The 24,090-nt window shown below is 48.4% G+C and overlaps 1 protein-coding gene across 1 annotated transcript in view; it reads left to right on the forward strand.

The window, feature by feature from the left end:
• FOXP3 (forkhead box P3) overlaps window positions 1-24,090 on the forward strand; it is a 99,555-nt gene that overhangs the window by 20,710 nt on the left and 54,755 nt on the right. The window contains exons 2-3 of the mRNA XM_078664111.1: window positions 13,114-13,169; window positions 13,214-13,293. The gene's annotated coding sequence lies outside the window, so the exon portion shown is untranslated. The remainder of the gene's footprint in view (window positions 1-13,113; window positions 13,170-13,213; window positions 13,294-24,090) is intronic.

Here is a 24,090-nt window from a genome sequence, read left to right on the forward strand (position 1 = left end):
CAAGAACTCCGACCTGGCCAGACGACATCGCGCTGCCATCCAGTAATACGAAGCGAGTGAAGTGCTCGCGCAGATCCGAAGCGAGTGATGTGCTCACGCAGCGCCGAATAAGCGAGGAGCCCTGCTGAGCAGCGCCGAGGTGGACGCGAAGGTCCCGCTCCCTCGCGAAGTAAGAAACAGACGCGAGGGTGAGTCCCGCCGTATTCAAAGTGACAGTCAAGCAAGGAAAGCGTATGAGAGCTGCATGAGCGTGTGGACAGAGAGTGTCTGGACCAAGAAGACAGCGTCCCATTTGGCGGCCATCTTTAGGTCAGGCGCCGGCCCTTTACACAACCCACATTTCAATCACGGCGGCCATCTTGGAGTCAGGCACAACCACTCCAAGCCACAAGATTGAGAAAAAGTGCGAGAACACGAATACTCACCATAACCAGAAGCAAGGAGAAATAGCAAAGAGTGCAGGATATTACAAACGACATCAGAAGTAAGGAGAAATAACATGTCTGACACCGACCCTCACAGCACCTCTACAAGTGGGGGCACACCAGCACCAACCAACGCAACCATGATGCCTCAAGCAGCGTCCGTGGGAGCACCCTTCATGCGACAACCACAGCCGCTGGTGCTGACGCCTGGCAACACCATGGGGCCCGCGTGGAAGACCTGGAGCGAGGATTTTGAAGGTTACATGGAGGGCTCTCTGGTACAAGACTCCAAACGTAAGCTGGTTGCACTGCGAAATCTAGCAGGCCAAGAAATAGCACAAATAATCAAAGAAATGCCCGATGCAGCAACCGCCACATATGACGAAGGGAAAGCTGCCCTTGATAGACGATTTCTACACAAGCGCAACGTAGACTATGAACGTTATGTATTCAACCTAGCCTCTCAAGAAAAAGGAGAGTGCATGGGCGACTTCATCACGCGTATCAAACGAATGACGCGACACTGCGATTTTGAACATTTCAAAACGGAAGACGCACTGCGACTCCGCATCATCGATGGATGCCGATCTGAATCACTACGCAGGCGACTCCTAAAAAAAACCATACACCTTAGAACAAATTGAAGAACTAACAAGAATCAATGATCAAGCAGAAGATCATGCCAAGCGAATAGAAACTCACAAGCCCGATCATAAAGATCACGCCCTCCGAGTACAAGCACGCAAGACCACTCGACCCGTGCAGAGCCCACATAGAGCGAGCAAACACCACCACAGCTCCCGGAAAACGTCACCCAGACGAGAATCACGACACACCAAGTCCACCAGATCTGCACCCGCGTGCTATCGATGTGGCCAAGACTATCCGCACTCGGGACAATGCCAAGCAATTGGCCAGCGGTGTCATCGCTGCGGGAAAGATAACCACTTTGAGGTAGCATGCCAAGCCAGACAACCAACACGCCAGTCTCCCGCCCCGCGATCTAGCACCCGACATCACGCACGTGCTGTAACGAGAAGAGAGAGACACTCATCCAGCTCCTCGAGATCAAGCAACCAATCGACAAGCTCTTACCAACCGCGAAGCAGATCCACGAGCACGCATTACTCTCGACATCATACGACGAGATCACGGCGAGCGCACAGATCCACATCTAGCGACTCATCGTCACACACGCCTGTGTCGCAAGACAGTGACGAGTACATTTGCATGGTGTCTGACCCAGACCGGCTGAAACGATACCCCAAGCTAGATATCATGATAGGGGATCACCCAGCAAAGTTCGTCCTAGATTCAGGAGCCTCGCTAAATTATATCTGTGCGCTGGAGTACTACAACATGAAAACTCGACCCAAACTGGAGCCAGCAGCGGTTCGTATATTCACATGGATGTCTCGGAAGCCTTTACCATGTCTTGGTCGATTTCACACCACACTGACCTTCAAAGATAGGAAAATTCCAGCATATGTCCATGTGGTAGAGGGACCTGATGTTGCCGACTGCCTGCTCAGCTTGCCAACAGCTGAAAGACTAAAACTAGTGGAGCTGCTGTATATGACTGAAGACGCCCCCGACATCGTGGCGAAATTTCCAAAACTCTTCAAGGGCCTGGGAAAGTTAAATCACTTCAAGGTAAAGCTACATATCAACGAAAGTGTAACACCTGTTGCCCAGCATCACAGAAAGGTGCCCTTTCACCTACAACAAGCTGTTGATGACGAGCTCCAAGACCTCTTACAAACAGATATCATTGAACGCACGTCAGGACCCACCCCCTGGGTATCCCCAGTCGTGGTAGTCCCAAAGAAAGGACAGGACAACAAAGTCAGATTATGTGTAGACATGCGAACACCCAACACCGCCATCGAGCGAGAACGCCACCCAGGGCCACACATAAGTGACATGATCACAAGACTCAATGGCGCTACAATATTTTCCAAACTTGACCTTAATAAAGGATATCACCAGCTAGAACTCCATGAACAATCAAGGTACATTACAACATTCACCACGCACCAGGGCTTATTCCGTTATAAACGTTTAAACTTCGGCATTTCATCAGCCGCCGAAATCTTCCAAGAAGCCATCCGGAGAATCATTCAAGGAATTCCAAACTCATTTAACTACAGTGACGACCTACTAGTATTTGGTAAGGATCAGGTTGAGCACGACACTGCACTGGACAGGGTATGTCACGCCCTACTGAAGGCAAACCTGACGCTAAATGCCACCAAGTGCGAGTTCCACAAAAACACCCTGAAGTTTTATGGACACACCTTCTCAAGTGAAGGGATGAAACCAGATCCTGACAAGGTGGCCGCGCTCGCTGACACCCCGACGCCCCGAGACGTGAGTGATCTCCGCTCTTTCCTCGGAATGGCGAGCTACTGTGCACGCTATATCCGTGACTACGCCACCATCAGCTACCCACTTCGAGAACTAACGCGTCAAGGTCAGCCTTTCGAGTGGTCACAAGCATGTGAACAAGCCTTCATGGAAATCAAACAAGCCGTTGGTTCAGCCATTAACCTTGCCTATTTCGACACAAACAAGAGAACAGAGATCACTGTCGATGCCAGTCCAGTGGGCCTAGGCGCCATCCTAGCTCAATATCGTGAACACTCTGACCAACGCCATATCATCGCATACGCCAGCCGCAGCCTCACGGACACGGAGAAAGCATACTCCCAGCCGGAAAAAGAAAGCTTGGCCGTAGTATGGGCGTGTGAGCACTTCCACCTATTTGTGTATGGCAAACACTTCACCATCATCACTGACCACCAGGCATTAATCACCATATTTGGAAATCCCAACGCCAAGATGCCGCCACGCATTGAGCGGTGGGGGCTGCGCCTCCAAGACTATATATACACAATTGTCCACAAGCCTGGCAAGGCTGAGAATCCAGCCGACTATATGTCTCGGCACCCCTTACCCAGCGCCACGACTGCACAATCACTAGCGGACGACTACATTCATTTCGTCATTGACGCAGCGTGCCCTCCTACGGCCCCCCTTGAGGCCATTCAAGAAGCATCCGCTTCGGACCCACTCATTCAAGCAGTCATGACCCACATACGTGCAAACTCCTGGCGACACGTCAAGGTTACACCCCCAAGCTCAGAAACACACCTCAGTGACCTCACGGCGTTTCAACGTATTCATGATGAACTCTCCATCAGTGACAATGGACTTCTCCTGAGAGGGGGGAGAATTGTGATCCCACACAAACTACGCCAAGGAATTATCAACCTGGCCCACGAAGGCCACAGAGGCATAAACGCCACAAAGAAGACCCTGAGAGAACGAGTCTGGTTCCCTTCTCTCGACCTGATGGTAGAGTCAACCCTAAAAGACTGCATGACTTGCCAACTGGTTAGTCGCGAAGAACCCCCAGCCCCACTTCAAATGTCCGAACTCCCAGACGGAGTGTGGCAACAAATAGCAGTTGACTTCTTTGGACCACTGCAGTCAGGACAACACATCATGGTCGTCATGGATGAGTACTCAAGATTTCCTTTTGCACACATGATACCATCCACCAGAGCAACAGCAGTCATCCCCATACTGGATGACATCTTCGCAGCATGGGGCGTCCCCTCAAGAGTCAAATCTGACAATGGACCCCCGTTCAATGGCCATGAGTTCACAGACTTCGCGAAACATCTCGATTTTAAACACCAGAAATCACTCCCCTATGGCCACAAGCCAACGGCATGGTGGAGCGATTCATGGGGACGCTAAAGAGAGCGATCCAGCAAGCGGAACTAACGCGCAGAGATATCCAGCAAACCCTGAACGAGGTGCTGAGGGCCTACCGGACCACTCCGCACAACACCACAAATCAGTGCCCAGCCACAATAATGCTGGGAAGAGCGCCCAGAACGCGATTACCCACAATAAGCATGACATCTCAACCACGGACCATCACTGTTGATCACAACACGCTGGTTGAAATTGACAGGAAAAAGAAGCAGAAGATGAAGACATATGCAGACCGACGCCGACACGCCAAAGATGTTGACATCCAAGAAGGAGACTGGGTCATAGTACGAGGTGACCGGCGAACAAAAGCAGATAGCCGATACCTGGACATTCCACTGCAGGTCCACAAGAGGAAAGGAACAATGAGTACAGCAAAAGCTGATCACAAGCAAATAACAAGAAACATATCGCACTTCAAGAGATACACTCCCTCAAACGGGCGAGAAACATCCTCGGGTCAGACATCAAGTGACCCCGCCAGTCAAAGCGATAGCAACGACCCCCACCGTCATCACTCTCCAAGAATCACCAGCGGCCCCGATCGACACAGCCAAACGCCGGATCGAGAGGTTCGCCCCAGACGTCAAGTGAGGAGACCCAGGCGACTCGTTGAAGAAATGTAGGGAGCAGCAGGACTTCGCACAAAAGGGGGAGGTGTCGTGTCGCCATGCCTGACTCTGCCTAGGGACGGAGCAGGCAGGCAGGAAGCGGAAGCAGCAGGAAACAGGAACAGGAACCCCGATCTAGTCTGTAAGCCAGTCACGTCCTGGCAGGGAATAAAGATGGATGCATAGAAAGCAGCTCTGACTCCAGTGTATTATTTGGGCGGGCTAAGACGCGACAGGAGGTGTTTTTTATGTTTTACAAAGCAGGGATACTTAGCAGTTGTTTCAAGAAAGGAATTTAATTCACAGGCAAGCTACTGGGCTTAAAAATTGCATTTAATGTATGTTCTTACTGCCTGTTCTGTAATTCTCTGCTGAGGAGCGCTCTAATCACTTGAAGTAAAATTGTAGTCCTTCTTCTATTTTTGTGAAATGTCCCGGTTTTTGGCTTTAAAATTCTGGTCTCCCTACTCCAAGGCCCAAAGCCCAGCAGAGGCCACCTGGGCTTCGAGGCTGCAGCCGGATGTGTCTGGATGGCCTGCAGGGCCCTACTTCCGGAATGGAGGCTAGCTTCTGCACAAAAGCACTTCTAAGGCATCTGATGGGGTCACTGGGCTGCGTGAGAAAGAAATCCATTCTGCACAATAATCGCCCGCGTCAGGCGGTGGGCGGGCTGTGAGACCACCACGGTTCAAGGAGGTTCATAACTTTCACACCCCATGAGATCTTACAACTCTCAATGATGGGGCCCCTCAGATAGGAATATGGTCAGTTCAATATATTTGGGGGGCTTTTAAGATGTTGAAAGGGAGGTTGAAAAGTGACCCCACAACAGAGAGCCGTGCATGTCTCGTGGTGAGCGGACGGCACTTGGGGGCACCTTACTTCACATGCCCGATTTATATCTGTGTGTAACACTTCCAAAATAATTACTAAACCGAGAGCGAGCACCATCTTTGTCGGGGGACCGCTTGCACAAATTTGGGAGCATATCAACAAGCGGCAGCGATAATATTATCGCCGCTTTAGAGCCTGTTTTCGGGCGAAAAGCGGCGATAATATTAATGCATTATCAACAAGGACACGCTAGCGCGTGTTTCCTTGCATTAGCGCCCCTTGTCAGCACGCCTCCCATCGCATCGCTAATGAGATGCAAGGGAGGCGTGCCTGACATAACACCATGGGAAAATATCGCTTACCCAGCTTTGTCATATTGACAACGAGGGTTAGCGATATTTGAAATCGCGTTAAGTAGGCCTTAACGCAGGAATTTAACGTCTGTTAAATTCCTGACTACGGCATAGCTAACATGGGGGGTGGATTGTGTGGCTAAGACCCCCGGCCCCATCACCAAGGATATCGCCGTTTTCCTTGGAACATCTCTGGAAAACCAGTGATGTTCCATGGAAAACACCGCTATCACTGGAACAATTATCGCCATTTCGCTATGCGTTGTTGATAAAGCGCCAGCATGGCGATAATTTCCAGCGATAGCTGCCGATATGCAATCCGACGCTAAGAGCGGCCAGCGTTAATTATCGCTGCCACTTGTTGATATGCCCCCCGGACTACAGAATAGAAGGTTTATCAAGTGAAACTAAAACTTAAGTAAATGTCCAGCCCTGATGTGCAGAGACCCATTACTAAAACCACCCTCGTTCCCCTTTGAAGACGACAGAGCTGTAAATAATGTTGGAAGTCTGCTATGGGATCCCTGGACATGGCTGGTACCCGAGCCCTTGAACTGTTCCTCAACCACATTTTGGGATAAACTACATATATTAGGACCCGCCCTGAATCTGCTTGAGCCTTTCTTGAGCACTAATTTCTTTATAGATGGTGATTGGATGGCCTCTTCCAACAGGCCTGGCCAGTGGCGGGGTCACTTTATTTGAGATGTGAAACCGAACTTCAGAAGGGAAGTGATCGGCGCAGCAGCCGAAAAGGCTGCGCTGCGTGAGACGGAGAGAGCAGGGGAGCACAAGCGCTACAGAGATATCACACTCTCTTCCCCTCTCCTAGCGCCGGTGCACAATCAGGCAGCCGTGCGCCACGCACACACCTTTGCTCCATAGTGCAAGGGTATCTGCGTGAGTCTAGCATAAGACAATGCTTAGATTTACTTTACAACTGTTCCCACTTTGGACGTGTGCTGCACAGTGCAGCAGACATGCAAAGTCGGAATCAAAGGAGAAACAAAAGCATTTGTCTCTGATAGCGCCTATTTGAAATAGGTGTTCTTTTTTTAATGCAAAACCCTGTCTGCTTTTTTAGTAGATATGGTTTTACGTCAGGCACCATCGGTGGTTGCAGGGGAACGCCCATGGAACGCTCCCTTGGCGCTAAGTAATGCAAGGAAGCGCTATGCACTGCTTTGCGTTATTTTTAAGTGAATTTCCAGTGCAAAACAACTTTTGCGTTGGAACGTAAGGCCCATATTTATCGAGGTTATGAGTCGCCCTCGCGCAACACAAAAGGACACATTGTGATGCGAAGCCTAAAATGAGATTTACCAACCCACGGGAGGCCTCGCTGCACGGCCCTGCAAGGCCTGATACATCTAGAGTGATGCAACACAGCGCAGAGCACTGCTGTGCGTTAATCTGTGGCCGGGAGGCGTGCCTTGGGTGGAGCGTGGGCGTCCCCACGCATCCACCCGTGCATTCCGACACACTCCCGGATTTACCAACGCTGGTAGACCAAGAAACGCATCCGAGTTGTACGCGTCCCCACCAGAGGCGCAACAATCTGATTCATACACATATCTTTATTTCTCCTTGTTACTTCCTCTTCCTACGTGCGCTGCCTTCTGCCTCTGAGGATTGTTTTCGTGCCGGAAGGTGTCTCTTCCTGCACACAGACAATCCTGCATGCAGCGCAGGCGCCCTTTGCAACATGACGTGAGGGCGCTTGCATTTGCGCTCGGCAACAGTTTGTGTGCCAGTGCCGGCAAAGAGCAGGAATGCACCGCATATGATTAAATACGCCACAATCCTGCCCTCTCCCTTTCACACAGCGCAGCACGGTACCTTGCTGCGTTGCGGGGAATATTGGTTAAAAAGGGCCTGAATTGGGGGAAAAAAGATTTTGTGTCGATTTGTTTCACTTTTGTGGCACAAACACTGTGCAAATTCTTTGTAAACATACCCACCCCCAGTATATACATTGAATTACAGGTTTCAGGCGCTGTATCAACAAAGCTGTTAAGAGGTCATTTATTTTCAGAGACTCCTACTCTTGCATCTCAGACTTGTCACTGAGCTGATCTGAGCCCTGATGTCCCCGGTGCGCTGTGTGACCGCCGGCGCAACGCAGGTGCTGTCAGGAGCGTCATTGGATTGGATTGTCTCACTCCGGGAGCACAATAGCATGTAGCTTACATGGCACAGTAGCATGTGACTACCATGGAGAAGTGTGGCTCAATGGTTAGAGCGGCAGACCCTGATGCAGAGGTCTGCCCCGGGACCAGGGTTCAATTCCCTCCTCGGCGGGTCTTGAGCTCAATTTCCTCAGACCTGACAATTCTCGCCTCGGTGCCTATTCTAATCATGGGTCCCACTCTGCAACTCTGGGCAATAGCTTGCTTAATCTCCACAACAACCCCCACAACGCTAAGGATGCCTGGCTTCCACCTGGGGGGTGCCCAGGAGTGGACACTTCACAGGGAAAGCCAGGAAGGGTTCCACAGCGGTATTCGTACAAGCGCCTTGAGACCCTTGCGGGTGAGTAGTGCGCTATACAAGTATCAATTTATTATTTATTTATTATTACCATGGCATAACACCATAGGGCTACTGTGGCACAATGACATGTGCCTACCGCAGCACGATAGCATGCGGCTACGTGGCTATGGCACAATAGCATGAGGCTATGGCACAATAGCATGTGGCTATGGCACAATAGCATGAGGCTATGGCACAATAGCATGAGGCTATGGCACAATAGCATGTGGCTATGGCACAATAGCATGAGGCTATGGCACAATAGCATGTGGCTATGGCACAATAGCATGAGGCTATGGCACAATAGCATGAGGCTATGGCACAATAGCATGTGGCTATGGCACAATAGCATGTGGCTATGGCACAATAGCATGTGGCTATTGCGGCACAATAGCGTGGAGCTACCGTGGCACAATAGCATGTGGCAACCGTGGTACAGTATTAGCGTATCAAGAGGGAGAGAGAGGACTAGAAAGCTAGTCCGATTCCCCTGGGGTTTATATGTAATATCAACAGGGACTAGCCGTGTGTGACCGTTGATGGACTCTGAACTGTATTTTCAGCGGGCACCTGGTCGGTGTGTTCATGAAGCCTTCACCCACCAACCTAGTTGGTGGCATGCTTCATCATCGGGCCCACCCAGTGACACCTAGCGTGTCCCGGGTGTGCTTCGACGCCTGATTACAGCGGAGCAGGTATTTTTACTGAGTGTGCAGTGAGGTGAGTGATAAAGTGAGAATTGAAACGGCTTCTTGGTGGTCCCAGTACCCGAGGGTAAATTAAAGTTTAATAACTGGGCCTCCAAGAGCGGTTAAAAAGAAGGCAAATGGATGTGTGGTGGTTAAGTTAAGACCACCTACATCCAGTGTAGGTCGACACGTTTCAGCCAGTGCCTCTATTAATGCTGGCTTTCCTTAGGACCAATAAGTGGTGAAAGTTAAAAGTTATATTTAAGTGAGTGTTGCGCAGACTATGTGTTGCACTCACTAAGGTGCTCTAAGTGTGCGAGGGGGATTCCCTCAGCACGCATACGCTAGCGATTAGCTTCGTTGCCTTCCTGGAGAGATGCAGTAAGGGGGTTGACCGGGATTTCCAGTCAGAGCCTGCCGAGTACCTGAAATGCTGCCGTCGACCTCCGGACGTCGATGGCAGCATTTCAGGTACTCTCAGGAATCTGACTATAACTTTTAACTCACCCCTCAAGCGCCGGATGACAGCCAGAGCCCGCCAGGCGCTGTCTGAAGTCAGGGGGCGCAGAGACCCGGGGGCGTCGGACGTGGTTGCGGATGCGAGAAGTGCGCGGCACTTTCATGGCCCTGGCACGGTTCATGCTATATACATATCCACATATATACATACGTACGTACATGCAAAGATACACTCAAACGTCATGCATACATACATACGTGCAATGCTATATACATAGATGCATACAAACATACATAGGTACATGGATACATAGATACATGCATATGTTCATAGATACGTAGATACATACATATACATACATACATATACATATATAGATACAAACATACATATATACATACGTGGATACATAGACACAAACACGTTCATAGATACGTAGTTACATACAAACGTACATACTTACCACATGTTCATACATACATACAGACAGTGGCAGGCACGTGAGACTGCCTCAGTGGGGCCCCTGTGGGGGGTCTGCCCACCGTGCATCCCTCTGCCTAATCCCAGTGTTTGCAGCCTCAAGCGGTGAACAGACATAATATCGAGGTAAAAATATAGAATAGACAAAATATCGACCAGACATAATATAGACTACAAAAATATCGATTACTATCGATATTAATAGCCAAAATATCGAATCAAAAATATAGACTAGACATAATATCGACTAGATAGAATATAGAGAACAAAAATATCGAAAATAAGGTAAGTGTTTTATAATTTGTAATAATTGTGTAATATAAATCTGTAGCGGGTTGTGGGTTTATAGGGGAATAGGGTGGGAAGTAATTTAAATATAATTAATTAAATCTGTAATATAATAGTAATTGTTAATTAATTATTTATTGTTAATTAATTAAAATATAATTGGTAATTAATAATAATTGATTAATTGATCAATAATTACATTTTCGTAAAATATTTTCTGTAGCGGGTTGTGGGTTTATAGGGGAATAGGGTGGGAAGTAATTTAAATATAATTAATTAAATCTGTAATATAATAGTAATTGTTAATTAATTATTAATTGATAATTAATTAAAATATAATTGGTAATTAATAATAATTGATTAATTGATCAATAATTACATTTTCATAAAATATTTTCTGTAGCGGGTTGTGGGTTTATAGGGGAATAGGGTGGGAAGTAATTTAAATATAATTAATTAAATCTGTAATATAATAGTAATTGTTTATTAATTGTTAATTAATTAATAATTGACCATTAAATAAAATTTACTTCGTAAATAAAAGTAATTGGTTTTGGAAATTAAATTTAAGTTTTGGGTTTTTGGGTAAAGGGGTATTTTTAGGGTTCAGGGTCAGTTTTGGGTTTTTGGGTAAAGGGGTATTTTTAGGGTTCAGGGTCAGTTTTTAGTTTTTGGGTAAAGGGGTATTTTTAGTGTTCAGGGTCAGTTTTTAGTTTTTGGGTAATGGGGTATTTTTAGGGTTCAGGGTCAGTTTTTAGTTTTTGGGTAAAGGGGTATTTTTAGGGTTCAGGGTCAGTTTTTAGTTTTTGGGTAAAGGGGTATTTTTAGTGTTCAGGGTCAGTTTTTAGTTTTTGGGTAAAGGGGTATTTTTAGGGTTCAGGGTCAGTTTTTAGTTTTTGGGTAAAGGGGTATTTTTAGGGTTCAGGGTCAGTTTTTAGTTTTTGGGTAAAGGGGTATTTTTAGGGTTCAGGGTCAGTTTTGGGTTTTTGGGTAAAGGGGTATTTTTAGGGTTCAGGGTCAGTTTTGGGTTTTTGGGTAAAGGGGTATTTTTAGGGTTCAGGGTCAGTTTTTAGTTTTTGGGTAAAGGGGGATTTTTAGTGTTCAGGGTCAGTTTTTAGTTTTTGGGTAAAGGGGTATTTTTAGGGTTCAGGGTCAGTTTTTAGTTTTTGGGTAAAGGGGTATTTTTAGGGTTCAGGGTCAGTTTTTAGTTTTTGGGTAAAGGGGTATTTTTAGTGTTCAGGGTCAGTTTTTAGTTTTTGGGTAAAGGGGTATTTTTAGGGTTCAGGGTCAGTTTTTAGTTTTTGGGTAAAGGGGTATTTTTAGTGTCAGGGTCAGTTTTTAGTTTTTGGGTAAAGGGGTATTTTTAGGGTTCAGGGTCAGTTTTTAGTTTTTGGGTAAAGGGGTATTTTTAGGGTTCAGGGTCAGTTTTTAGTTTTTGGATAAAGGGGTATTTTTAGGGTTCAGGGTCAGTTTGGGGTTTTTGGGGTACAGGGGTACAGTCTAAAAATAAAGTAAAATTAAATTTAAATTAAATTAATTTAATGAAATTAAATTAAATTAAATTAAATTAAATTATATTATATTAATATGTTTATTTAATAATATGTTTATATATATATATATATATGTATTATTTTTGGTGATATAATTTTTTAATTTATATTAATTATTTATTAATATTACATTTATTTAATAATTATTTCTAAGTTTATATTAAATATATTTATATATATTATTTTTAACTTAATTTTAAGACATTTTAAAAAATCGATATTTTTACAGTCTATATTTTTGTAAGTCGATATTTTGGAGTCGATATTTTAGTACTTACCTGTTTGAAGATAGGCAGTCGATATGTTGTCCCTCGATATTTTAGACTCGATATTTTGGTATCTCGATATTTTTGAGGTCGATGTTATGTCAGTGATCCGCCTCAAGCACCACCAGAAGGCTGACTATAGCCCCTGGACAGGATCCGAGGGCAGGGCTCATGGCCGCCCCATCGTAGCCAGCTTCCCTGGGTGCGGCTGAGGGGGGGCTCACCCCTCAGACTCCAAGTAGGATCATTGGGGGGCAGGGCCCACCAGGGACAGGAGAGCTGGGCTGCCTGGCATGAGCGGGGACCCCAGAGGGAAGGCCATTCCTGATAGCCCTACCCAGGGCGTGACTGGGCCACCAGCGGGCAGTGCACGGGGGCCCTTGAATACAACGTATGTGTGGGTGCAAGCCAAGATTGGTTACAGAAGGTCTAGGGGTCTCTGGTGCCCCTCACATTAGCCCCCCCCCCCCCCCCCCTCAGGAGAGCAACACCCGCCCACAAGGGATTTATATCCAGGCCTCTCTGAAGCCAAGATGGTGCGTTAAAAGTCCAGGCCAGAAAGAAGAGTAAGGGGTGCAGCTTGCTACTGAAATGGGGTGGGAGGGATGAATGGGGGGGGGGGTGCACCACAGGGGTATTGGAAAGGAACCTGCTCCCGAGGTGGAACATCAGGCCCGGCCTATCACCTGACGGCGCAGTCTGGAGGTGCTTCCGGCACGACACATGCTTTTCACCCCCCCTGCAGCTTGAGAGAGGTGTCCCCAGCTGGGGGCGCTGTGGGGGGTCTGTGTGGCCCTGGTAGAGATAGTGTCTCACAGTGTCTCCTCCCCTCCTCACAGCACTCGAAGACCCCAGCCTCCTCCTTGAGCTTCATGGAGAGCCCGGAGCCCCCGGAGCACACCCTGCGGGTGCAGCCGCGCCAGGAGCACGGAGCCCCAGAGCACACCCTGCGGGTGCAGCCGCGCCAGGAGCACGCCTTCTGGAAGCAAGCGGTGGCCACCAGCACTGCCGCCCCGCAGGTACCCCCGGGGCGTGGGATGGGGGATGGTGCGGTGCGTGTGGGGGTGCATGGGGTGGTGCATTGAACGTGCATGGGGTGGTGCATTGAACGACACATGAGATAGTGCATGAGGCCATGCATGGGGTGCTGCATATAACTGCTTGGGATGGTGCGTGGAATGGTGCCAGAGGTGGTGCATTGAAAGTGCATGGAACAGTGCCAGTGCTGGTGCATGGGGTGGTGCATTGAACGTGCATGGGGTGGTGCATTGAACGTGCATGGGGTGGTGCATTGAACGTGCATGGGGTGGTGCATGGAGCCGTGCATGGGGTGGTGCATTGAACGTGCATGGGGTGGTGCATTGAACGTGCATGGGGTGGTGCATTGAACGTGCATGGGGTGGTGCATGGAGCCGTGCATGGGGTGGTGCATTGAACGTGCATGGGGTGGTGCATTGAACGTGCATGGGGTGGTGCATGGAGCCGTGCATGGGGTGGTGCATTGAACGTGCATGGGGTGGTGCATTGAACGTGCATGGGATGGTGCATTGAACGTGCATGGGATGGTGCATTGAACGTGCAAGGGGTGGTGCATTGAACGTGCATGGGATGGTGCATTGAACGTGCATGGGATGGTGCATTGAACGTGCATGGGATGGTGCATTGAACGTGCAAGGGGTGGTGCATTGAACGTGCAAGGGGTGGTGCATTGAACGTGCATGGGGTGGTGCATTGAACGTGCAAGGGGTGGTGCATTGAACGTGCATGGGATGGTGCATTGAACGTGCATGGGATGGTGCATTGAACGTGCAAGGGGTGGTGCATTGAACGTGCAAGGGGTGGTGCATTGAACGTGCATGGGGTGGTGCATTGAACGTGCAAGGGGTGGTGCATTGAACGTGCATGGGGTGGTGCATTGAACGTGCATGGGATGGTGCATTGAACGTGCATGGGGTGGTGCATTGAACGTGCAAGGGGTGGTGCATTGAACGTGCATGGGATGGTGCATTGAACGTGCATGGGATGGTGCATTGAACGTGCAAGGGGTGGTGCATTGAACGTGCAAGGGGTGGTGCATTGAACGTGCATGGGGTGGTGCATTGAACGTGCAAGGGGTGGTGCATTGAACGTGCATGGGGTGGTGCATTGAACGTGCATGGGATGGTGCATTGAACGTGCATGGGGTGGTGCATTGAACGTGCATGGGGTGGTGCATTGAACGTGCATGGGGTGGTGCATGGAGCCGTGCATGGGGTGGTGCATTGAACGTGCATGGGGTGGTGCATTGAACGTGCATGGGGTGGTGCATGGAGCCGTGCATGGGGTGGTGCATTGAACGTGCATGGGGTGGTGCATTGAACGTGCATGGGATGGTGCATTGAACGTGCATGGGATGGTGCATTGAACGTGCAAGGGGTGGTGCATTGAACGTGCATGGGATGGTGCATGGAGCCGTGCATGGGATGGTGCATTGAACGTGCATGGGATGGTGCATTGAACGTGCATGGGATGGTGCATGGAGCCGTGCATGGGGTGGTGCATTGAACGTGCATGGGATGGTGCATGGAGCCGTGCATGGGATGGTGCATTGAACGTGCATGGGATGGTGCATTGAACGTGCATGGGATGGTGCATGGAGCCGTGCATGGGGTGGTGCATTGAACGTGCATGGGATGGTGCATGGAGCCGTGCATGGGATGGTGCATTGAACGTGCATGGGATGGTGCATTGAACGTGCAAGGGGTGGTGCATTGAACGTGCAAGGGGTGGTGCATTGAACGTGCATGGGGTGGTGCATTGAACGTGCAAGGGGTGGTGCATTGAACGTGCATGGGATGGTGCATTGAACGTGCATGGGATGGTGCATTGAACGTGCAAGGGGTGGTGCATTGAACGTGCAAGGGGTGGTGCATTGAACGTGCATGGGGTGGTGCATTGAACGTGCAAGGGGTGGTGCATTGAACGTGCATGGGGTGGTGCATTGAACGTGCATGGGATGGTGCATTGAACGTGCATGGGGTGGTGCATTGAACGTGCATGGGGTGGTGCATTGAACGTGCATGGGGTGGTGCATGGAGCCGTGCATGGGGTGGTGCATTGAACGTGCATGGGGTGGTGCATTGAACGTGCATGGGGTGGTGCATTGAACGTGCAAGGGGTGGTACGACAACCTTCACGCTGAGAACTTTTTCCAGCTTAGAGCACACTTGGTACTGCTCAGATCTGGGTTCATAACTTGAGGCTAACTCTCATTGGCTTACTAGAGGTTTAGCGTACTGTGAAGATTTCAAAGAGAGAGGTCCCTGTACAACTATATAAAAAAGAAGTAGGACTTTTTGAATTTGTTTGGCTTTTTGCACAGCTTCAATGTATATAAATTGTACTGATATTTGTTTCGTGTAAATTGTAGAGTTATCCCTTCTGAAAAGTGTCAAGAATGATGTGGAATGTAATTGTATTTTATATGTCTTGATTTCTTTGATTTTTGTATATACATTGGATACCATTCAGAGTAATTCACTCTGTTTCTAGTACGTCCTGCATAGGGACACCTCGTCTTGGTGAAAGTCATATGTTTGCTATGCATTTAACTGCGCACCAGGGATACATAATAAATCAACCTGGTAGAAAATAATGTTTGTGTTTATGGTGTCAGAGGTTTCATGTTTTGAATGTAGAGAGGTTCCAGGCTTCAGGAGTATGGACTGGGCGTTGCTTCCATTATTTCCTGATGTCGAAGAAGGACGGGGCCTTCACCTATTTCAGATCTTCATCCGCTCAATTTTTTCCTGAAAAAGGACAAATTCCAGGGGCTCGCGTTGGCTCAAGATCTCTCTGCCCTGAATCCATGAGACTGTGCAGTGGTCCTTCACTTGCAGGACGTCTGTTTCAGAGTCCCCGTCCCGCAGCCCCACGGATGTTAACTGTAGTTCAAGGTGGGCCGTGGGCATTTTCACTCCTCCATGTTCCCCAGAGAGAGCGGAAATTGCAACACACTTCGGAGGATGGGGATACTAGGGTTCCCCTTCCTTTCAACTGGCTCCTGAAGGCGGGCTTGCCTCAGTCAGTCGTAGACCACATCCAGATGACGGCAGACCTCTTAACGTCCTTGGGGTTCTTGATCAACATGCTGAAGTCACACCTGACTCCTTCACAGAAGCTCCTGTTCATCAGAGACGTCCTGGATATGGAGCAGTTTTGAACCTTCCCGCTGGTTCAGCGAGTCCAGGACATTCGGGCAATGATTCCGATGGTTCAACCTAGGTCCTGGGTCTCAGTGAGGGGGGATCTGAGACTTCTTGGCCTCCTGAATCCTGCTTATTAACTATGCGAACGATCTGGGCCAAATAAGTGACAAAGACTGCCAGGCGGCTCTTATGTCTCCTCGAGGAGCGGCCATCACACTTACGTTTAGGCTCATACAGCTCAGGATACTCAGCCGATCATATATGACAGGGAAGACCTTGGCTAAAATTGGTTCTAGACCTGACGACCTATGTCTGAGGGGGTGTGGACAGCAGGCCACTTTCTATCATACTCCGTGGAGCTGCCCAAGAATACGTACGCTCTGGGAGGAAGCTTCGGACCATCTGCAAAAAGCCCTGAGCAAAGAGGTAGTGTTGACACCACAATTGGGACTGCTTAATACGTGGGAGGCGACGGATCTCACTGAGATTGAACAACAGTTCACAACACCGGGATACACATTGGTTAAAGGGGAACTAGCGAGGGGATGGGGGGACCCAGTGCGCCGCCCATCACCGTGTGGGCAAAGGAAATGGACAGGTGCATGTTGGCGGAGATCGAGGTGTTTGTGGCCAGGGGATGCCCGAAAAAATGGGATCGGAAGAGGTTAATGTAGAACAAATATCGTGGTGATCCTTGCGTATCGCCTGTGGTGGAATTGAAGGTGCAGAGAAATGCTGAGAATGATGATGCTCTGTAATGACTCATTTGGATTACTGCTGGCCCGGATACTCTCTTGCTTGATTTGAAAATGTTGTATGCTTCTATTTGTAAGGCTGTAAGATACCAATCAACAAATTTAAATAAATAAACTATGCGAGGTGGATCTTGCGAGCTCTACAGTGGGATCTGAAATCTCAGTGGTCTCAGCAACAAGGGGACAACCCACATTCCACCAGGGCTTCAGAGAAAACTGCAAAATAACTTGGAGATGAAGCCTTCATATCGTCCACCAAAGGGAGGCTGGTCTGGATTCTCACATCTCCACCGACATGTGATACTGCCACAAAGAGGGTGGAGCGGGGTCCTTGGCTATGTGCCAGATGTTTCTGTGTCTCTGGAACTGATTGAGTCGCAGGGGACGTCTCTTTCATTGTGACTCCCCCCCCCCCATCCCCCATCCTACCTTAAATGTGTGGTAAAGGCATCCATTGTAAAAACATATACGTTGTAAAAACATGCATGCTTAAAAATGTGTGGTAAAGTCACAACATGGCTAAAACCTCATTGTAAAGGCAGTTTCCCGCAGATTACTAAAGGCAACTATGGAGGGGGCAATTTCCAGCAACGGAGAGAACCCTGGCTCAATCTATTCTCCACTGATGAGAACATGCAGTGTCAGCGATTTTGTGCGCTGGAGTTCCCTCAATGGGTCTCTCTATGGTACGCATTCTGCCTATAGTAGTGCACGGGATTTCTGTACGCCTTCTCACTCCTACCTCAACTGCCCTGATTTCTGAATAAGCTCAGGAAGGATCGGGCCCAGGTCACCCACTGGCTCCTGGATTGGGCCGGAAGATTGTGGTACGCAGAACTTCTGGGCCTGAGCATCTGTCGCCGATCAGATTACTCTTCAGGAGGATCTTCTGTCGCAGCAGGAGGGCCGGGTCCTGGACTCGGACTCGAGCACTCTACAGCTCTAGGAGCGGAGATTGAGGGGTGACACTTGATGTCTTTCAATCTCCCTCCCCTCACGTCATTCTAGTGGCAAAGTATCCTTCTATGAAAAATACTTATGCTGGGCACTGAGATACATTTGTGGCCCGGTGTAATTGCCACCATAAAGTCCCATTACAGGCTACGCTGCTGGACGTTACTTGTATGCCCTTTCGGCCTTTTTGTGTTTACTGGACCAACCGCCCGTATTTAAAACTCATGCTGTGATGTGTTTTCTTAAAGGTTTGGTCCATATGTTCCCACCTTGACCTTTTGTAATGCCAAAGTGGGACCTCACCCCCAGATTCATCAAAATCCTCTTTTGCGAGTCCTTAATAGCGATTATTAAGGAATCGCTATTAAAGACTCGCAAAACGGGATGCATGTAGAAATCGCTATATATTTTGCGATTTCTACTGCTTCCTTATTTGCGATTCGCTAATTGCTAATCGCAAATAAGGAATGGCTTTCCCATTCATTCCTATGGGCCTCAAGGCCCATAGGAATGAATGGGGAGTCATTCCTTATTTGCGATTAGCAATTAAGGAAGCGATTTCAAGGGTGCCAGGGTGTCCAAAGGACACCCTGTAGCACCCCTGAAATGCAAATGTACACAGGTGTTGCGCACACACATGTCCAAAGGACATGTGTGTGTGTAACATACAACTTAGAAGAATGCACTAAAGTGCATTTTTCTAAGTTTTCGCTATTTACCACGAAGTTACACTTCGCGGTAAATAGCGGCCCCATATTGTGAATTCGCAATTTTAAAAAGTTTCATGAATAGCATTTAAGGAATCTCTAATTGAGATTCCTTAAATGCGATTCTTCGCAATTGAGCGATTTCTATAATTGCGATTTTTGCATTTGGGATGATGAATACCAAATACAAAAATAGCGCTCGCAAAGGGCCGGATTCTCAGAATCTGGCCCTTTGCGAGCCGATTTTGGCTTCATGAATCTACCTGTTAATTTGGTTTTCTCGTTTTGTTATGTGTACCCCTCTTGAACGGATGCACGGCTGTCATTTGCATATACGGACCCTCGGAACAGTCTTCCTTACAGCAATAACCTCAGCTCACCGCATAAGTGAGCTACAAATTCTGTCAGTTTGTCCACCTTAAACTACCTTTTTCCCAGACAAGCTGGTGTTGCGGACTAGGGCAGCAATCCTGGTGAACGTTGTGACGCCTTTTCATGTCAGATACTCCATTGCCCTCCTAGCGCTTTTTGCTCCAACTCACCACTCGAAAGGAGAGGCTCCATCACTTGCACCCCAAGAGAGCTTTGAGTATTTACACTGGTCACACCAAGGACCATCAGGTGGACGATTAGATCTTCGTGGGGTTCGCCGAGGCAAAGAGGAGTGGGGCACTGCAGAAAAAGACCATTTTAAGGTGGATAGCAGTCTTCATAAAATTCTGCTAAGCACTGGCCGAGACGCAGCCGCTCAAAAGGCCGAGGGCTCATTCAACCAGAGCCAAAGCGGCTACTAGTACGTTGACTTGCTGAGTGCCTGTTCTGGACATTTGGGTGTCAATCGTGTGTTCACGGTTCACTACTGCCTTGATAGCCAGGTCCGGTGGGACTTTCTGGTTTCAGCCATTTCACAGACCCACCACCTTGTGAGACGCCGCTTGGTTTCTCTTCACAGTGTGAGGAATCAAGGGTTAGAAGTATCCATCAGAAGGACAAGTTACTTACCTTCGGCAACGCTCTTTCTGGTGGATACTCCATCTCATCGCAGCTCTCTCATCACCGTCCCACCTCCCTGTTGTGTGGAATGGAGCCTTTTATCCAGCATTAAAGAGGTCCCCTCAGGGGAGCGACACACTGTCACATCCAATCACTTATTAAGCTCCCGGTCTCTCAGCGATGACAGAAACAAGAAAGAAATAGAAGTCAGCGCGCAGGGGTGGCACATATTTGTGGTTCCAGTGTCACTTCTGGGATGGAATGAAGTGCACGACAACCCCTGCTGGCACAGAGGAGCAACGCCGAGAAAAATCTCTGTATCCAGTCTAACGTCTGTAGTACTCGCATGGTAAGGACTCTGCAGTTAGAAAGAGTATCCATCCGAAAGAGCTTCACAATTGACCATGTAACTACTAACTACTGGCGTCCTGAACCTGTGGGCCATGTTCTGAAAGCAAGAAAGAAACTGGATGATTTTTTACAAATACATTTTTCATTAAAGGTTACGTGCTCGGGTAAGTTTCGCAGCAGATCACTAAGGGCCAGATGTAGGTAATCCGATTTTACAGATTCTAAAATACCGAATTTTACCGAATCTGTATTTTAGAATCGGTAAATGGTATGTAGGAAAAAAATCGGTAAAAAATACAGATTCGGTAAAAAACGGTATCGGACATTCGGAAAATACAGATTCGGCCCATAGGAATGCATGGGGAATACCGATTCGGTAAATACCGAATCGGTAAATACAGAATCGGAAAGCAAACAAAAGTGGAACTTGAGTAGGCAGCCAATCAGGTGCTACCACCCTCCCCCTCCTCACCAGGAAGTGGCTACACAGGCAGCTGCAACTAATTAGATGCTTCTGGAAAAGCAGTTGGAGTTGAGCCGAGTCACTGAGCAGCAGAAAGGGTTTGGTGCACTTTTAAAAGTGTAAAATGGAAAGCAGCAAGGAAAAAGAGCAGCATGAGAGGAGGAGGAAACTCAAATTCAGCAGCATGGAGCTGCAGGTCCTTGTGGAGGAGGTGGTGAAGGTGCACCACAAACTGTTTGGCAGGCAGTCCCTCACTGTGGCAGAATCTGCCAAAAGAAAAATCTGGCTGGAAATTTTGGACAAAGTAAATGCAGTTGGGGTGACCACCAGAGACACAGAGGACCTGAAAAAACGATTTTATGACCTGTGGTAAATAAATAATTAAATACCGGTTCTATTTTTTGACTAGATATACAATAACAGATAGCTCAATAAATAAGAGTCAGGATTCGAGGTATCTTGAGTTTGCAGGTTTTAATACAGCATAAAGGACAGCAACAGGACAACCTGCACGGGAATAAGATGGCAGGGCCCGGCAGCTGCCGGGGCAGGATCTGGGAGCATAAGGAATAACTTTTAATAACAGTGCACAATATTTATAGTTAAACAATTGCATTAGAGTTCATACAGTAGGCGTAGCAGTGGGCGTAGTTAGTAACAGTCGCGAAAGATAAGGCTGAAGTGGGTGTAACAAGAGGCGTATACATAGACATGTGACGTAAACGTAACAGAATATGTCATAAAAGGGGCGGAAACATGGAGGGGGCTACCTAAGGAGCCGGGACCTCTGACCTAGTGGTGCGCGCAAGCTGGCAATGACGTGTTACTAGGAGGAACTGGGGCTATGACTTCTGTGCTAGAAGGGGAGACTACAGTCTGGAGAGTCAGAGCGACATGTACCTAAACACTATCTAGTATCTGATGTTTAGAGAACATGTCGATAGAATCCAAAAGTTATCAGGGTAAAGGCTAACAGACTCTAAGACTGGTGCATGCATTATTCTACATGTAGTGCGTGTTGAGGAATATTAAATGACCATTAATACAGTATTTCTCTTACATGGAGACGTAAAGGCTAGACCATGACGGAAACTATTGATGCGATTCAGTAGCTTAGGAATGCAGAGAAGGAGAGCTGGACTGATAACTAGAATCATAACATACTCTTGGCAGACAGAGAGGCAGAGCCAGGCCGAGCCGGGCACTGTGATGCAGGAAGTAAGTGAAGTGTCAGGGATACAGGTGGGGGCTGTATCGCTCCTCAGCGAGGGTTCAGGAGACAGGAGCTGAATCTGAGTCCGGGCCCTTTTGAGGCCTAGAAACGGGGACTTTCAATGAATTAACGTGCACACTGTGAAACGTGGCAACGTAGCTTTACATAGGCCTAATACTCGTAGCTTTCACGAGAACTGAAAACTGGCATACTAGAGATGGACACAACTGTAATTGCGTCTTTAATCGATCATAAGGGAATACATATGCATATTAATCATGCACACATAACATAGGATGGGGGACACGTAGGGACACAGAACATGGCAAAATTTACTTTTCCACAGACCTCAGGAGCCAAACCAAAACGAAATTGGCTGAACTTCACAAGCAGGCATCAAAAACTGGCGGAGAACCCAGCACCCCCCCTTACTGACCTGGAGGAGATGGTGGCCTCAACCATTGTACCAGAAAGCGTCTGCGGACTGGGAGAAGTGGACAGCTCAGCCAGAGCTGCAAGCAAAAAAGGTAAGACAAATGCACTGCATTCCCCCCAATAGCAACACCCTTACCTGTACCCTTTGTGGCCAAGTGAACCCAAGTCCAGTACCTCAAGCACTATACAGGGCCAATGCATCATAGTATATGTAGTCAGTGAATGTAAGACCATGTCATACGGCACACCAACCAATTAGATAAGGAAATGACTGCATAGAGAATATAGCCAATGTGACATATATTTAATTGTAGTGACTGTCACACAGTAGCGCTTAGCTAATGTACGCTCATATGTCCACAGGTGAAACGTCTCGCAGGCGTTCGCAGGAGACTCAAGGCATACCACCTGAGAGGGAGGAGAGTCAGGAGGCAGGTCCAACTACCCACAACGTACCACAGGACACAGGTGCATCAAGTAGCCATCCTCCTGCACAAGACTCAGAAATCCCTCAAAAGTTCCTGGCGTCCCCTGGCAGATCTCAATCCCCTCTGTTGCTGTCATCCCCAGAAATGCCAGCATCACAGCATGACACAACACCTGCATCACAACAAAGCAGGAGGCATGTTGTGGCCCCACTCCTAGAAATGGAGTCCGCAGCAGCTGACATTGAGGGGGACGAAACACACAACTTGCCTGCAGATGCCAGCTCTGGCACAACGCACTCCAGTGCAGGGGTGGCCCATATTGGTGCAAGAGGCCGCAGAGTCCAAGAGAGGCCAGCAGATGCAACAGTTGAGGGTCCGAGTGTGTTCCTTGGTCTGGAGGGGAGCATGGTGAGAATACAGAGGATGCAGGGAAGAGCCATCCAGGCATGCCAACGACAGCTGAGGTCCCTGAACAGCAACATAGGAGACATAGGAAAGGGCATCAGTGAGCTGGTACAGGTCAACAAAGAGATGGTATCAGGGATGCGCGGAATTAGCCAATCGGTGCTGCTGCTATGCACCAAACTAGACACTGATTTTGATGCAAGGCGCAAGGAAAGGCAGCGCACTCATGGCCAAAATAAAGCGCAGAACCTCCTGGCCACTGCCACGTCCCTGTTATGCAGGAGATGCAGTAACATGCAGGAGGCTATGACCCAAAACACCAATGAGGTCACTAGGGGCATGGGCAGGATGACCAGTGCTCTTGAGGCGCTGTTGAATGCCCAAACTGCACATACAGCTGCTCTGGCAGTGCCTGTAAGTGAGGAGAGCACAAGCAGGAGCAGCATTGGAAGCGCCCTTGTCCCTGAAACAAGGAGGAGCAGGCGCCACGCTGAGGCCGCAGGCCAGCAAGACAGTGAGCAGGGTGAGCAACCTACAAGTGCTACTGGGAAGTGAGGAAGGAAATGACTATTACACTTCATGGTGAGATGAACCAGGACTGACATCATTGCAGTTAAATACTTTCTGTTGCACATTTGTGCTTTGATAACCTACCTCATTATAAAATTAAACTACATTTGGTGCTAACTCCACCTGTCTGTGTCTCTTCACTTACTTAAAAGTAGTTGCGTGTGATCTCATCACGCCTGTGTCTGCCATCAGTTGGTGTTGCAACTCCAGATGCGTGTGGTTCAGGCACTGCTTCCTCATCATCATGGTCCTCATAATCTGAGAGATCCACTGCTGTGCCCTTCTTGACCGCACGGTTGTGCAGCATTGCACAGGCTGCAATCATCTTGCAGCAGGTGACATGTGTGTACTGGCG

This window comes from Lissotriton helveticus, chromosome 10 (genome assembly GCF_964261635.1).
Source record: "Lissotriton helveticus chromosome 10, aLisHel1.1, whole genome shotgun sequence".
NCBI classification, from domain to species: domain Eukaryota; kingdom Metazoa; phylum Chordata; class Amphibia; order Caudata; family Salamandridae; genus Lissotriton; species Lissotriton helveticus.